The sequence below is a fragment of the Heterodontus francisci genome, chromosome 11 (genome assembly GCF_036365525.1).
Source record: "Heterodontus francisci isolate sHetFra1 chromosome 11, sHetFra1.hap1, whole genome shotgun sequence".
Lineage (NCBI taxonomy): Eukaryota > Metazoa > Chordata > Chondrichthyes > Heterodontiformes > Heterodontidae > Heterodontus > Heterodontus francisci.
Window position 1 is genome coordinate 82,596,068 of NC_090381.1, and position 12,317 is coordinate 82,608,384.

Consider the following 12,317-nt stretch of genomic DNA (forward strand, 5'->3'; position numbering starts at 1 on the left):
ACATCGCTGTCCTGGGATTGCTGCAGTGTTCCAGTGAACATCAACGCAAGCTCGAGGAACAGCATCTCATTTACCGATTAGGCACACTCCAGGCTGCCGGACTGAACATTGAGTTCAATAATTTCAGAGCATGATGGGCCCCCCATTTTACTTTTATCTTTAGTTATATTTTATTTTTTAAATTTTTCTTTCTGTTTATTTACTTTTAGTTTGTTCAGTTTGTTTCTACTGTGCCTACCCACTTTTTTTCATGTTTGTGCCTGTGGCTGTTCTGTTTTCAGTCCATTAACACCTTATCTGTACTAATGCTTTGTCTTTCAGCACACCATTAACATATTGTTTGCCTTTGCTCCATGACCTTCTGGTCAGCTATTCTGTGACCTTGTCCTATCTACACCGCTTTTGTTATCTCTTGCCTCACCCCCACTTTACTTGTTTAAAATCTTTTACATTTCTTATATCTGCCAGTTCTGAAGAAGGGTCACTGACCTGAAACATTAACTCTGCTTCTCTCTCCGCAGATGCTGCCAGACCTGCTGAGTTTTTCCAGCACTTTCTGTTTTTATTTCAAAAAGGTTGTTTTAGTTTTAATGTTTTTTTACATTACAACAGTGACTAGACACCAAAAGTACTCCATTGGCTATAAAGCACTTTGGATATCCTGCGGTTGTGAAAGGAGCTATATAAATGCAAGTCAATCTATCCTTCTTTCTTTTTGGTTGGCTGGCAGAGTTAGATAGACAAGTTCGTTTGTCTGACTGACCCAAAAAGATCAATGGTGAAGGGTCCTATCCAAAACTTTATTTTTTTTTATCTTTCAAATGCTGACTGAGTTGTGTATCTTTAAGGCTAATTCAGATTTCCAGCCGTTCTGCTTTTTTCTTCTCTGATTATTAATTTTTAGCTGCACGTTACTGGTCTTTAATCGCGTAGACAAAAAGCATTAGAGGTATCAAAATAAGGAGAATGACATTAAAATCACAGCAGCAGTGGTTTGAAAAAAGACTCAGTGCAAACAATGCTCTATTCTGTAAAGTGGCATCTGTGCCAGGATGTGACATCATAAATACACCATCGCCAAGATGCAAAGAATTAACAAAGGAACTGGCCCTGAGAATCTAAGTGAGATTTTTAACAGCTAGTTCTCAGAGTGTAGTGCATAGTGATTTTGAACATGGCAGTATACTGTATGTAGCGACACATCATGGAAGAGTTCGTTATGTGATTAAACTGAAATGTAACTCCAAACATTTTATAAATAAGTATTGAAAACTGCGTAACCACAGAGAATTAATGAAAATAAGCCATTAGTGATGTTATACTTATCTTTCCTATCAACAAGTTCTCTGAAAAATATTGGAACAACATCAATCAGCTTATCAAGTAAAATCTGATGTTAAATCAGAGTTAACAACATAGATAAAAGATTATCTTTTCCCTTTTCTGAAGGTGATATTTTGATATCAGCTGACCATTTCATTCATAACAGATCTTGACTGACATATCCTAAAAAATGACCTGCAAAATATTTCCTGCCTCTTTGTATCCCTGCATGCATTATTGAAGATCAAAGTCACGCTATTGGAATAATCTAGTAAAAACAAGTCTGTTCTACTCCCACACTTAAATGGGCACTGAAAGAAGCTGTCTGAAAACATTTTTTTTCTTATTCACCTTGTTATCAAGAATATCTAGCCCCAACAGAGAGCGTTAGAGACTTGTAAAAAAAGGATATTACAAGACCTGAAGGACAATGCTGGGCACTGAGATTGAATGGTCCAAAGAAAAAGATCCACCAGCACAACATCACCTTCAATAGCTGAAACAAAAATATTGACATTTTCCTTCATTTGATAGACTTTGTCAAGAAATATATTATTAGTTTGCTTTTCCTTCATAACTGAAACCTAGAACTTCTACTTGCTTTGAACTGATTGGCTTCTGATTAACGTCAAGAGGAAAGAAAGACGAGCTTAAATAATGACAGCTGTTTTAATGTAAGCAGAACCCAGGTGTCCTTTCATGTGTCACAAGAAAGATTAATTATAGAAAAAAATCATCACATCTCACCAATTAGCAAACAGAATAATTCAGGTCCTGCAGTTATTCCAACGGAGCTGAAGGTTTTCCATATTTTCATTCATTTAATCTGTACTTTCTCTCCCCAAATTTGGCTCATTAAGTGAATGGTCAATACAAATAGTTCTGTTGATTTCACATATTCTCACTTTTCTCATATTCAGAAGCGTTGTCAACTACCAGAAGGCTTCAAAACCATACAATACAGAACACATTTGTAATCTAAAATAGTCACTTGCTATTGTGATAACACATTACCCAAATGTGTACCTTATTTTTATTTCCAACTTACTGTCTTTCTCCCCTGAAAGTGCTGATTATTTCTGCCACAACATTATTGAAGTCTATGGAAGAAAAAGGGCAGTAGTATCATGGAGGTAAAATTGGCAAAGGGATAAAAAACAGAATTGTGGTGAATGGCTGTTTTCCGGACTGGAGGGAGGAGCACAGTGGAGGTCCCCAAGGTTCAGTACTCGGATCACTGCTGTTTTTGATATCCATTAATGGCTTGGATTTGGGGACGCAGGGTAAAGGGCACAATATCAAAATTTGCAGACAACATGAAACTTGGAAGCGTAGTAAATAATGAGGAAGATAGTAATAGACTTCAAGAGGACGTAAACAAACTGGGTGGAATCAGCATTTGCATGTCAGATGAAATTCAATGCAGAAAAGTGTGAAGTGATACATTTTGATAGGAAGAATGAGGAAAGACAGTACATGATAAATAGTACAATTTTAAAGGGAGTGCAAGGGAGAGACCTGGGGAGGTGTTTGTGCACAAAATTCTGCAAGTGGCAGGATAGGTTAACGAAGTATTTAATAAAGCATATGGGATCCTGGGCTTTATAAATAAAGGCATAGAGTACAAAAGCCAGGAGGTTATGCTAAACCTACATAAAACACTAGTTTGGCCCCAGTGGGACAATGGTGTCCAATTCTTGGCTTTGGCGAGGGTACAGAAGAGATTTACTAGAATGGTTCTAGGGAACAAGGATTACTGTTATGAGGATAGACATGAGAAACTGGTATTTTTCTCCTTAAAACAGCTAAGAGGAGATTTAATAGAGGTGTTTAAAGTCATGAAGGATTTAAATACAGTAAACAGTGAAAATGTTTCCAATGGCTGAAGGGTGGATACTCAGAGGGCACAAATTTAAGGTGATTGGCAAAAGAACTAGAGGCACCATTAGGAAAAACATTGGTTAAGATTTGGAATGCACTGCCTGGTAGGGTGGTGGACACAGGTTTAACAGTAGCATTCAAAAAAGGAGTTGGATAAATACATGAAAGAAACAAAATGCAGGGATATGGGAAAAGAGTAGAGGAGTGGGACTAACTGGAATGCTCTATGACCTCCTTCTGTGCGGTATTATTCTATGATTCTATGATATGGATGCCAATTGGCCTCTGCTACCTCATGTTTGAGCTCAGAGGTAAGTGTTAGCAGACTATTCAACTTCAGTTGAACTTTTATTATCCTTACCTGATCGCCACAGATGTACTTTCCAGCAAGGCTTACTGGATAACAATCAGAAGCAGGAATACTAGCTGGACGTCATTTTTACTTTCAGTGAGGCCAGATATCTGGTGGTTGCTGATCAGCCACCGATTTAATACCCTGCCCAATTTTTCTTTACATCATCTTCAACGTTTCATTACCACCAGTTTTACACCCCTGTTATTAAGCAAAAATGACGCCCACTGACCTTTGCCCCTCTCCAGTCCAGAAGCACTGAGATCAATTGTAGCACCCTGATTGTTGGATATAATTACAAGAAATGCTGGAAATACTCAGCAGGTCTGTCAGCATCTGTGGAGAGAGAAGCAGAGTTAACGTTTCAGGTCAGTGACCCTTCATAAGGAGTTCTGATGAAGCGTCACAGACCTGAAACGTTAACTCTGCTTCTCTCTCCACAGATGCTGACAGACCTGCTGAGTATTTCCAGCATTTCTTGTGTTTATTTCAGATTTCCAGCATCTGCCGTACTTTGTTTTATTATTATGTTGTGTATAATTATCTCTCAGCACAATCCAGGCATCAAGCCTGGGACCTTCTGGTTTGTATGATTCATTGCTACACAGAACAGTCCATTTAAGCACGAGGCTTTTTAGGCAGTTTCACAATATGTTTTTACTTGTCTTACAAATTTTGTTTTTGTCTTGACAGCCATAAGAGTAAATGCAGCTGTGCTACATCAGGTGAAAGAATAAAGCAGTGTGTCCCTGCCCACCTCTCACAAATATGATGTAACCCAGAACCAGTTAAGCAATCTGAAATTCTGTGCATCTCTCTGCCTCACCTCCTGTCTGAAAAAAATTGTAACCTTGGAGCTTCTCTCCTGAAAATATTGACTCTTGCTCGTATGTGGCCCTTGGATGCCAAGTTATGCCAATCCTTGGAGGAAACTTCTGTGCTTTATATGAATATACATAGCTGTAAATCAATTCTATTTTATTCCATTTCAATATTTGGGTAAATATCAATAAATATTATTCTGCCTTTGGTCCCAACTTTAATTTTTAAATGCAGTTATGGTGAATTCAACATGACAATGATTGCACTGCCAGTTTTCAGGAACAATAGGAACTTTTCATATATATTGGGCGCATTTTACATGTTATTCTGGACCGACACACAAATGATTTCTAACTCAGGTATAAGTAAACAAAACAATAAATGAAAATATGAGCAGTCTGGAACTTTTGGATTGAAATTGTTCACTCATCCAGCAACAATCAATGTCAAATTCTTCTGTACCTTTCAAGAAATATATTGGACCAGACTTTACTGTAACCAGCAAACGAACTTGCCATTGCTGTTAAAGTTCCATGAGCTTTTGCCATAAATGTGAAATATAAACAGTCCAGTTCTACTGCTCATCTAGAAACTCTGTGAACTGGACAAGCTAATGTGTATCAGATTGAAATATTGTGAAATGAATAGTGCTGAGTCTGAACCCTGGAATTATAAGTTTAGGATAGTGAATTTAATATTAAATCAGGTATAGATGCTTATGATAAGTTAATTATTTTGTTAAAGATACACAGGTAAAGGGCATTGTTTAATTAAGGACTTAGAGCAGGACATAGAGAGCTCCTGCTGGGACAAGAAGAGGCAGAAGGCAGAGGGCAGAGATATGTAATGCTGCACTCTGTGAATAAACCAACTATCAAGAAAAGGATCTGTGTATAGCTTCATTCTTCACCATTTGGCTGGGATCCATATAGCATGGTAGCAGAGGACTTTTTTTTATTCTTTCATGGAATGTGGGCGTCGCTGACAAGGCATTTGTTTCCCATCCCTAATTGCCCTTGACAACTGAGTGGCTTGCCAGGCCATTTCAGAGGGCAGTTAAGAGTCAACCACATTGCTGTGGGTCTGGAATCACATGAAGGCCCAGACCAGGTAAGGACAGCAGATTTCCTTCCCTAAAGGACATCAGTGAACCAGATGGGTTTTTACAACAATCAATGATAGTTTCATGGCACCATTACTGAGACTAGCTTTCAATTCCAGATTTTCTTAATTAATTGAATTTAATTTCCACCAGCTGCCGTGGTGGAATTTGAACCCGTGCCCCCAGGACATTAGTCAGGGCCTCTGGATTCCTAGTTCAGTGACATTACTGCTATGCCATGGTCTCCTCTAAAGGTTGCCTAAAGGTGAAGGTTGGCAACTAAGAATTTTTTTTCAAGACAGAAGGGTGTAATTTGAGTTACTTTTGGGAAGAATGGCTGAAACTAAGTGTAAAGTGGTAGGGTATGATTTCCCACTGATGTTCTCCGAATCTGAACCTTATGATCAATAGAAAAATAGTGTAGATATGTGGACACAGGTTATGTTCTTACTGAAGAGAAAACAAGGTATGGCCTTGGCACTGTCGCTTCCTCACAAAAGCAAGATCAGCTGCAAAGTATTTTGTGAGCTAGAGTCCTGTCAGTTGGACACTGAGGAAGGTTTGGAGATTCTATTGAGCTTTATGGATAACATTTATAAGAACGATATCTATTAAATGCACACCAGGCATGGTTTGACTTTGATAAATTTGGAAAGATGGACGATTATTCCATAGAGGAATATATCATTGAATTTAACACACTATATAAAAGATTGCAAAAATTCTATTTGGAAATTCCTTGTTCAGTGCTCGCTTTCAAATTGTTGGATAGGCTCCTGGTCTTAATTGGAGTTAGATTCTTGGAAAGAGACACGCTTTTGGGTCAGATGTCTGATGCTTTAAAAAAAATTCCTGGGAAAGCAGTCATTTTCAACAGCCTTCATGGCACAAATGGGACATTTGGCAGTGTCACAGAACATGGAGGACTCAATGGACGTGGCATTTTGAGATCGTTCAGATATAGGGTGCAGGTATCAATACAGCAGAAAAATCACAGACAAAAGAAATGAGGATGAAGTTGTTTTTGGCAGATCTGGCAGACAACAGGAATGGAGTAACAATAGCAGATGAATGAACCCCAGGAATGCCTGGGAATTATTAACAGATGTTTCAAATATGATTTGAAATGTCATTATGCAGTAAATTGTCTGAAGCGGAACAACAGGGTTTTCGAAGTGATGCATGACACGGAAGGTTCGGAAGCGGAAGATGATGATATTGATTAGTCTGAGGGAATTGTACTGGTCACAAGAAGCTTCAGTCCAGTAATGCGTGTACTAGTCATGGACTCCTTTAATTGCACCGTGTTGGACGGTGGTTGCACATCCACAGTATGTGGAACAGATTGGTTGAAATGTTATTTGATTTACTCAGTAATGAGGATCAAAGTAAGGTCAGGGAATATGGAAGTTCTACTTGCTTCCAGTTCGGAGATGGCGACACATTAAGGTCACTGAAAAGAGTGGTGATTCCATGCAGAATAGCTGGAGTAAGCCACTTTATTAATACAGATGCAGTATCTAGTGAAATCCCCTTGCTGCTTGCTACTCTTCCACGAAAAAGGCACAAATGAAATTGGACATGGAATATGATAAAGCAATTATCTTTGGTAAGTCAGTAGATTTGCAATTTACCCAATCAGGACTTTATTTTGCATTCCTTTAACAAAACCTAGCATCTCTATTAAGAATGTTAAATAAGTGTTAATGGCATCAGGTTATAGGAGTCTGAGAGGAAAAAAAGCAAGTTGTCTTAAAGTTGACAATTTGCTCATCCCTCTTGTCGTAGATTAAAAATCCTACTAAAGGATGTGGGGGTGGTTGATGATCAGTACGCAAACCTTATTGAAGAGATTAGTGAAAAATGTGATATATGCAAAAAGTATCAGAGGACACCATCACAGGTATTGTGAGTCTCCCATTAGCACGAGACTTTAATGAAGTAGTAGCTATGGATTTAAAGGTATGGGACAAGGACAGAAACACTTTCATTTTGCATTTCATAGAAATGGCAACAAGATTCAGTCTTTCTACAGTAACACATGGTAAAGTTAAAAGAGTGACTGAAGGTAAAATCATGGAAAAATGGATAGGACTGGACTGGGGACACCGGCTAAATTCCTGACTGACAATTGGGTTTGGGGGTTGGGGGGGGGGGGGGGGGTGGTGGGGTGGTGGTGGCTGGTGATGGTGGGGGAGGAATTTGCCAATGACGAGTTTAGAGACATGTGTGAAAATATGAACATTGTAGTGATGAACACCACAGCTGAAAGTCCTTTCAGCAATGGACTCTGAAAGAAATCACATTGTGATTGAAATGCTCCATATGATCTTAGCCAACCAACCAAATTGCAAGCTAACATATGCCCTTGCGTGGGCAGTCCATGCAAAGAATTTGCTTCAAATGGTTGGGGGCTATAGTCCATATCAGTTAGTCTTTGGGAGGAACTCCAAAATACCTTCTGTGATGTGTGATTATCCCTCGGCCTTAGAAGGGACTACAATTAGTTCCATTTTTTCTGTGCACTTGTATGCCCTATATGCAGGGAGAAGGGCATTCATCAAGGCAGAAGTCTCAGAGAAAATTTGGCGATCCTTATGGCATTGCATAAGACCATCAGAGATAAACTTTAATCCTGGGCATTTAGTAATTTAGTATACTATAAAAGAGGTCAGTAAGAGTGGAAAGGTCTGGGTAAAGTGATAGGGTGTGATGGGAAGACTGATTCCCCAACGTGATAGCCAAACTATTAGAGTCCATTCATCTAGGTTATTCAGGATTGATTATAAACTTGCAGAACCTGAACAATTAGTAGAAGGTGATGAGGCACCCTGTATCTCACATACTCATATGTTTGACACTTATGAGGAACAGAATATGGTAGATAAGAGGCTGGTTGACGATAGATAAAGTGATACTGACGCACAGAATAGGGCTACTTTACCCAAAGTACAGCTGCCTAATGTACTGGTAACGTATGTACCAGAAGGGTCCACTGAATGGAGGGATGCGACCATTGTAGGGAGAGAAGGGAAAGCCACTGGCAAATTTAAACATTGGCTAAACATCCAAGATGATGGACAAGAGGTAAGATCTATGGAATGGCAAAATGAGGTGAAATGGGCAAGAAAATACAGTGCAAGTCCCCATAGTGAGTCTGGAAGTGACTTGGGCACTAGTAAACAATCACTTAGTGGAAACAGAATCTCTGATCGTGGAAGGGATGGATCAGGTAGCAGTAGTCCAGAAAGAGATAAGAGGGCAAGTACAGGCCGTAGCTTAACTAGGCTGTGGTAGAACAAGGGCTACAGAACAATCTAGGAACACCGCTAGAAATTAGGGGTTGGCAATATGTTCATACATGGACACCAGTGTCCATGGTAAAAGATTTTGAGGTCCGTGACTGATAATTTCAGGGATGAGAAATTTTGCATTGGCTTCTTCTTCCAGACCAGTCCAACTTTTAAAAAAACATCACAGCTGTCAGTTTCACAGCTTAGAGCAGAGACAGTACTTCTGAAATTCAGACAAGTACGTGGTTTGCCTGCTGGTTCTGATTTTTTTTTAAAAGCCTGCTGGAAAAGCACAAACTTGTCCACAGTTTGGAAGCACTACCTCTGTCTAAAACCTGTCAGCTGTGAAACTGACGGCTGCGATTTTTAAAAAATCCAGACCAACCACAAAGCTGCTCTGCTGAGAGTTCCTGCTCTCAGCTACTGTCAGAGAGAGAGGGAGAGAGAGAGAGAGAGGGTAGAGAGGGAGCGAGAGAGGGGAGAGAGGGGGGAGAGAGAGGGAGCAGATAAGGAGAGGGGGCAGAGAGGGAGAGAAAGAGGGGGGCACAGAGAGAGAGAGAGGGATGCAGACAGAGGCAGAGAGAGACAGAGAGAGAGGGTGGGCAGAGAGAGAGGGGAAGAGAGGGAGAGAGAGAGGGAGGCAGAGAGAGAGAGAGAGATGGGGAGAGAAAGAGAGGGAGGGGGGAACAGAGTGAGAGTGAGAGAGAGGGACAAAGAGAGAGAGGGGGACAGAGTGAGAAAGAGAAAAAGGGGCTACGAAGACAGCGGGGGGACAGAGAAAGAGAGAATGGGGGATACAGAGAGAGGGGGACAGAGAGAGAGAGAGAAGGTCACAGAAGGGGACTGAGAGAGAGGGGTGGCAATACAGAGACAGGAGACGACACAGAGAGGGGGGAACGATACAGACAGGGGTGGAAGCGACACTGAGAGGGGGGACAACACAGAGAGGAGAGAACACAGAGACGGGGGACAACAGGGGTGGAGAGAGAGACATACACACTCACAAAGACACAGACAGAGAGAGAGAGGAGGGAAAGGGAGTAATTGAGATTTCTCCTGATGGGTGGACATCTATCCAGAATACTCCACATCGCTACAAGAAGTGTGTGGGCAAACACTGACTACTTCTGCAAGCAAAGAAATGGCAGGTATCTCACTAAATCAGTGTCCAACATAGTGACCAGAAAGTAAGTCAATAAATTAGTCTTCTCATTTAAAGCTTCTTCACAAAAATGCACCTTTGTTGTTGTTTTGATTAATAGCAAGATGAATTTTTAATGCATTTATCATTCTGAAATTGTCTCACTGGCCCCCTATGTAAGACAAAAATTGTAATGTGGCCCCCAGGCAAAAAGGTTGGATACCCATGCTTCAAGCCTTTAACCCTGTGTTTTAAAACAACCCAGCAGCTAGGTTCTTTTAAAACACAAGTTTAAAGGGTTGTGTTATGCAAACTCATTTTAAAATGGCAAAAGGCACTTAGGGAATGTTTCGATTTCTGCACACTGGCATGCATTACTTTCACCTGGGACACAAGCTTGGTGATAATGTTGAAAGTTTCTGGACATTTACTTCTATATTAATGTCGCAATTCCACTGCTATTCATTTGGAATCATATTGTTTCAGAACTTATATTGAGGGGAAAACAGGCATGAAAATCCAAGGAATCTCCAGAGGTCAACACTGTAAGTTCTTTGTGGATACAACAGTACGGTGTAATGGGGCTGAATGATATTGGCAAAAACTGGATGCTGCTGACCCATATGCAATAGTTAGTAAATACAATGTAACGGATGGCTTAATAAACCTTAATCTGTTATGAACTATCTACAATTCCTTAACAAAATATATGCTGCATTTGCAGTTTTAAGAACTGTCAGGGAAGAAATAGTAAAAATGTATTATGTTTCAATGACCATGTTAGAAACAGTCATTAACTGATTTTATTTGCTACGAATTGGATTAAAGAGCAAGTTTTACAAGTAGATCAAAGATCAGTAACTGCAATGTGCATCATTTACTACCCAGTTTGAGGGCAGATAACCTGAGTGGCCAATATCATTTGAAAGTTGGCTGTATCATATAATTACATTCCGTTAAAAGTGCACTAAAATAAAAGCAAAATACTGCAGATGTTGGAAATCATGAATGAAAACAAAAAGTTCAGCAGGTCACGCAGCAGCTATAGAGGGACAAGCAGAGTTAATGTTTCTGGTCTATGGGAGACACTTAGGGCTGGATTTTAAGGAGCTCTCGACGTCGGGATCCGTGGTGGGGGAGGGTGGAGGGGGGGATGCAGAGCTGAAGATGGTTCCAGATGAAGCCCGATATTACTGGAGGCCTCTTGGTGGCCACCCCACTGCTTGGTGACAGGACTGTAATTTAAGTATATAAATAAATGAAAATACCTGAATTAATTAATATCACGTCGCTTCCTGATGTCCTGTCTCTATCCTCACCCTGGCAGCCAGCACTGTCGTGCCTTTGGATCCCCATCTGGGGAAATGAGGCAGAACACTTGTGGGGGTGGTAAGTTTATCAGTGTGGCGGGGGGTGGGGCAGCAGGGTCAAATTAGCAGGTGTAGGGGATGGTGGGAGGGTTGTAGGTGAAAGTTTATGCAGTTTGGGGGGGGAGGTCAAATGGTAAAGATAAGCGTTGTGGGAGGGGAAGGGCAAATAATTAATTTAATTGTTATTGGGGTGTGAGAGAGGGGCAAAAGAGATTTTTTTTAAATTCCATTTAACTTTAAATATTGAAATTTCCTGGTAGGGATGATAGCACTTTAAAAATGGCAGTGCCTGCACACAGGCAGCTGGCACCATTACCAGACATGGACAGCCCGCGCCCTCCACTATTTAAGTGAGCTGCCACGCTTGGAATCGCGGTGGCTCTTTGGCGTGTGGGCTGCGTGGGCGGGCCGCCACTTTTTTCAGCTGCTGCCAATTTTGGTGATGGGCTTATAAAATTCAGCCCTTAATTTCTCCACTCAGCATCATAGGAGTTCATCAAATGGATAGCCAAACTGGACATCCCATTATGAACTTTTCTCATCATACTTAGACTGAAATGGACAAGCTGTAATTTTCTGTGGCGTGTTTAGTCCATATCTACGATGTCAGTGCAGGAAAATTGTGCTGTTCAATACACTGGAACGGGAACCAGACAGCAAGATGCCGTTTTCACAAAGTCAACAGAATGGCCGGCGCATCACGACTGAAATTTCTGGGTTTATGCTTGAATTTGCTGTCCAATTAGCACATAAATAATGTTAGCCTCATCGTTATTTTTACAGTAAACTTTGGTCCCTTTTGGAACAAAAAACTCATTACTCCCAAACATCTCAGAATTCAAACTGCTATCAGATGTGCCTGATTAAAGAGGAAGGCACTTTTTATTATATGTGCTGTGTTGGTTTTGAGAGAATTAGCAGCAAGTAGATCATATTTGAACAGAGAATCAGGATACCTCAGTGTCATCAAAAATCATGGTGGAACACAGAAAACCTTCGTTCTTAGTGAAAACAATGGCAAATATGGACTTCT